Here is a 5,898-nt window from a genome sequence, read left to right as displayed (position 1 = left end):
ACGAGAATTATTGATGTTGTTTATAGAATAAGTTATTAGTATAATGTATTCTAAGTATATAGAATTAAACGCAATCAAATACAATTTTTTAAATTAAAAATAATTATTAAAAAATATTGTCATTATCCCTGATGATTACCTCTCACAAATATGAAGCAAAATTTTCACTGTTATTGCACCAATGTTGGACCAACAATTTGTAGTTTGTTTGACATATGTGCCTACCATTCTTTTTTTGTAACATGTACCAATGATTAGTAGGGTAGAAAATGACTAGAGAATTGGTAACATGTACCAAAAAATTCGTCATATTTACTAAATTTTCCTCTCAGTGTACCCAAGTGAAAATGGACTGTGTGTCACGTAGCGCGCAGCTTAAATAGGATTCGTCGGAATCGTTTGATATCCGCAGGGAGCTTCGGAAATGTGATGATCTCCATAGGACTTTCTGCATGCCAGCAGTTCAGTTAAATTTGTTGAAGTGGTTTTTCTTTCTGAAAAATTCACTTGTTTGATGTAGAGTTCCATAAATCATTGGGTTACGAAATAGTGTAATTAAGTGCAAATTTTCATATCTTATGTCGAGCATCTTCCTTGATTCTGTAGACGATCGTTCTGAACAGTGGTTACACCAGATTAAAAATCTCCTATCGACGATTTAAAACGGGCGAAATCCACGAATCTTTCAAAATTATTCAGGAATTCCTTTTTAGTACCGCTGTATTATTTGAACTTGTATTTCCGCCTGTCAGTCAAACGTTATTGTTGAGTTGAGAATCAGATCGGGTATGAAAGAAAATTCATTATTTGTTCATGTTTATGTTGTTTATTGAGATGAAGTGCTATGTGAAAATATTTCCACTCTATCTCTTTTATATTGGTCTAATGTTTATTTCAATGACAGTGGAAAATTGCTATAGAAGGCCAACTATAGAAATAGAATCATATTCATCAAAACATTTCAACTCTAAAAACTGTTCAGAATCAGGACCTAGACAGAACAATGTAAGTAAACAAGAGTTTTCTAAAACAACATTCAATAATTTCATTCTCATTCCGTGACAGTCGAGCTGAAAAGTCTTGGAAAAACAATCAACATCGAGTACTTTGGAGAACGTTGACTGGGCTTTAGCTTATAATAAAACCTCAAGATAATTTTTACTCTGTGGTTGATAAATAAATTATATACGTTTTCTTTCTAAGATTACTTCCATTCATTCTCGAAGAAGGAAGTGCTGTATTTCGTCAGTGCGACATAACCCAGTACACCCAAACTAGCGTTGGCAGAAAACATTTCATCTTTGGCAGAAATGATGCCATTTCGTGTGCTGGAAAGACAAATGCGCAAATAATGAGCTGTTTTAAAAGCTTACAAATGGTTTGTGTGTATGCGAGCAGACATCTGTTTCTGTTCTTTCTTTTCTTATTTCATTTGGGATTGTGCCAAAAAAAAGTCCATACGACGTCAATGGGGATCGAACCAAGGCCGGCTGGAATGCAAAGCTATTTCACACAACCACGCTATCCATATAGCTGCCAGCGCTGTTATATTGAAGCGTGATAATATTACACCTCATCTTAAAATGAAGTTGGAAAGTGTTTACCTAAGATGATAAAGAAGAGCATGAACGAGAAAATATCTTTCTCTGTCTGGGCCGTGTATTTGGCAAACTATACGAAAAGCTTCCATATGCTTTCATTTAAATGTGTCTCCTGTTTCGCTCGCTCACATTGGCTCTAGCATAAAGTGACCAGACGTCCCGCGTTACGCGGGACAGGTCCGCATTTCAACAAAATGTCCCAAATAAAATACTTTTATTTGGCAGACTGTTCAAGAGCGCTTGTAATGCATCCTAAGATTAATACGTTGAGCTGGTTTCATCGCACCGACAGTGCGCTTTTTGTTTAGAGAGCGTCAACTGGAAGCGACAGCAACAAAATTGGAAAATGATTTGTATAAAAGTCCCCTATTGATCCGCAGGGACAAACGCGAATCAAACGAAAAGATCATCTTTGGTCCCCTAGCTCGGTCAGGGCTTAACGTTTTAAATAAGCCGGAAGAACTAGAGTATACTCGACAGGAAGAGGGAGGGTTGTTTGATGAAGTATCGTGAATGAAGCGCTGGGCGGTCTTACGGAAGTTGGCCAGAACCTCAAACATGGCCGATTAAAAGATGTATGACGGCGTGTTCTTTTACATTTTCGTGGCTTTGGTCGACTGTCTCTCCATTTTGGCCATTCGCCCAAATGTTTCTAACGGTCGCAGCTGGGGAGTATTGAGAAGGTTGGCGGTCTTCGCGACAATGTTTATCTCCAGCCGATCCATCCTCCAATGATCTTTTGGTATAATGAGCTGATCCCAGGTTCGGCATAAATACCACATCACCTTCGCAACTTCCGGCAATCACTTCGTACTATATATCTCCCCGTTCACCATATCACTCGAAAGAAGAGCGGCTTGGACATTCGCTTCACATCTGTCAGAGAAGGACCTTCTTCGAGAATTTGATGTGGATGATATATTCGAAGTCATCGCTTACCTGATGAACGTAAAGTGCCCGATACCCTGTCATTCGTTAAATTCTAGCATCAAGTACGTCTCGTCTTTCATTATAAGCACGGAAAGTAGTTTTTCACCAGTGAAAAAGAAGTTTTTCACTTCTTTCGCCGGAAAGAAGTTTTTCACCAGCACCTCAAGCTACTCCTTCTGGGTGATTGCTTGCTGCTCAGATACGGCCGGTCTCGTCTGACGCTTCCACATAAAAATGTCCAGTTTGGCCAGATTCTCCTTCACCGTTTGGCCGGTTGCTTCGATCCCCCGGCTTAAGGAGCAGCAGGGAGATGATGTTGTAAATACCAGATCGGCTATATCTGGCGGACACAAAGTGCCTCAGGATGTCCGACTCCTTCGCTGTGGGGTGGAGCTTGCAGTATGAAAAAATCATCAAGTTGCTTGACAGTGCTGCTGCTGCGAATCAACAACCTTGAATCATTTTTGTTGTAGGCTTAATAAACGTAAGATTTAAGGAAAATTTCGAGCATTCCATTCGGTAATATTCGTAATTTTTTTTCAAAGAAAATTGAAGAATTCGAATCGTTCTTGCCAGGCGTAAATGCTCTGATTGAGCGAGTGATTTTCAGGCGTAAACAAAATCTAAACCACCGAAAAATCACAACTGAGTGCCGATACTTAGAAAGAAATAATACATATCAGTTCAGACTCGCTAAACTATGGTATATGTTCACATAACGTTTTGTTATTTGTGTCCCGCGTTAGACCTCTGACCATCTGGTCACTTTACTCTAGCATATATATTATACAAATGATATACATGTATTGGGGAGTTGAATATTTTCTGTTATTTTTCAGCTTATTGAATGTAATAAATCGGGATGCCATAACTTGTGCTAAAAATTAACTTTGTGTGTATAACAGTGTTGGTCTTTCGTCGTGTGGAAGAAAATCACCGCACAAGCCAATCACTCAATATTGAAATATCTTTTGACTAGGACTACGTCTAACAGGACTATGGGGAACCAGGGGTAAAATAAAAATCTCACACAGAACACGTAGGAAAAAATGATAGAATTTGAATGCTTATAATTCGAGCATTTCTTAATAGATCGTAAAGATGTTTGCATAAATTGATAGGGAATATTTTTACGCATTTATCACAATGGATAGCTTTTTTTCGAATAACTAATTGTTATTCGCTAAGTGATCGGTCAAATGTGTGCTTCTCAAATGGTACCGACCATAAGGAGCAACCAGAGTATCATTCGAATACAAGCGAAACATTGAATCGTATGCCCCTCTTCTTGATTGATTCTACCGCCAGTCCAATCAAATAAATTTGGCAGTTGCTATTCGAGAAGCAATTATCAGTTATTTTCTAACCACGAAGTAGAGCTCATACTCCGTACTGGTCAAACAAAACGATAAAAATCTGCAGTCTGCGGGGGCTTTAAGGCAAGTTGAATTTTCCAACGGACAACCATCGCTTTTTTGTAATCGATACAGTACACAGTGATGATACTGATGCAAAATTGCCCGTGTCTGCATTCAGTTTGTCTGGAAGAGCGCATTGGTATAATAAGGACACAAATTTCAACATCAGGCAGTTTGTTCTCGCAAATCCATTGGCGCTTTCGTGACTATCTAGTGTACCGGATAATCCAGCAAACATTAAATCGTATAACTTTTGCACATGCTAGGTCGCATATAAATTCGTATCAAATTACAATCGTATAGAAAATCAATCAAAGAATGCATCATGTGTAGCCGAGATCGTATAAAATGCAGAAAACACTATTTCCTATATCATTGATAGATTAAGTCGTATATCGGTACAACGATCATTCTAGTATCGAAATATGCAGTATTATATACGCACATTCTATTAATTTTTTATAGCATTGTCGGATCAAATCGCATATAAGTGTAAAAAACATAGTATATCGTTATGCACGACTTTATACGCGTGCAAACAATGGCATATACGCATATCGCCTCCACTTCTGCGTGTATATGCCAGTTATATGCATCATATATCACCCAAATGTGTCTTGGATGTATGTATATCGCCTCTAATTATGACTATTCATACGATTTAATGTTTGCTGGGAAGATCTCAGTGACAAGAGACCCCTCGAACTGTGTCTCAGGGTCGGCTTACTACTTGGGAATTAGAGGGGCTCCGCGATCAAATAAAAAGCGACACGTGGAAGTTGACCGTTGCTCGGTGTCTTCCCTCTACGTTGATTAGACATTACCCACTCGTCTTTTATCAATTTATCAACGCGGATCTAAGAATTTAAAGAAAGGAAATCAATAAACCAACGATCTTGAAATAACTCACCGCTTTGACACTGTAACGTTGTCATCGCGGATTGATTATTTGACAATTCAACTTCCCTTTGAAACTTCAAAGCAGATTTGGAAACCAAAGATAGCTTTTCCGAACACGTTCAAACGGAAGCATATATGTTTTTTCCGTGGCGGAAAACGCATGTCGACTTGTATTAAGAATTATTCAATATTTGTCGACAGCAAGTACTTCTCTGTTGACAGAATCAAAAACTTGGAAGATGGTGATATTTTTCTATCCCGAAAGTTTCGACGAGAGCCTGGTTTAAAAGGTTAATCGTTGAGAGAGATTTTATTAGACCTAAGTAGTGCGGACTCAATTCACTTCATTTTCAAGCAAACTCATGCATTTTTTCAAGCGATTTCTTGCAATAAATTCTCATACCACCAGAGATGCCAGAATTACAAATATGTTTGTAAATTTACAGACATATCTATAAAATACTTTTTATTTTTGTTGCAGACTTTTTGGATTTAACAATATTTCACAGGTTTATGAAAAATGAGAGGCTATATTCATCACAGCAAAGCTATTTGACTCACCGTATGACATTTTTCCATAGTTTTAATACATACAAAGTTTTTATATTTAGTTTATATCAATACACATGACATTAGACCTATTTTTTGAGTCATTCATTAACACTTTGCCGTCCGGCGTAACCACAGAGGTTATATGCGCAAACAAGCATCTAACCGCCGGGGTCACCACAGTGGTTACGTGCGCAAAATAGATCGCACCGCATTGATGTCGTGAGCATAGTATCGCTCAGTGGCCGACGACAGTACTTCAGTATCGTTTGCATTCTGTTGGTGTTTTGTTTGGTAATAATAACTTGTACACGTCAACGTTTTTTTATTATTTCACAAGTACTTTTGCCCTCACAACATTGCAGACGAAAGAGACGATACGATTCTTCACGATGAATGAAAAATTGTATTCATTTACAATACATATTATACATTTACTATACTAAACTTCGAAATTTCATAAACAGAGTCGAGAACTTATGAGAACTATCGATGAGATT

This window comes from Toxorhynchites rutilus, chromosome 1 (genome assembly GCF_029784135.1).
Source record: "Toxorhynchites rutilus septentrionalis strain SRP chromosome 1, ASM2978413v1, whole genome shotgun sequence".
NCBI lineage: Eukaryota > Metazoa > Arthropoda > Insecta > Diptera > Culicidae > Toxorhynchites > Toxorhynchites rutilus.
Note: the sequence above shows the minus strand (reverse complement) of the source record.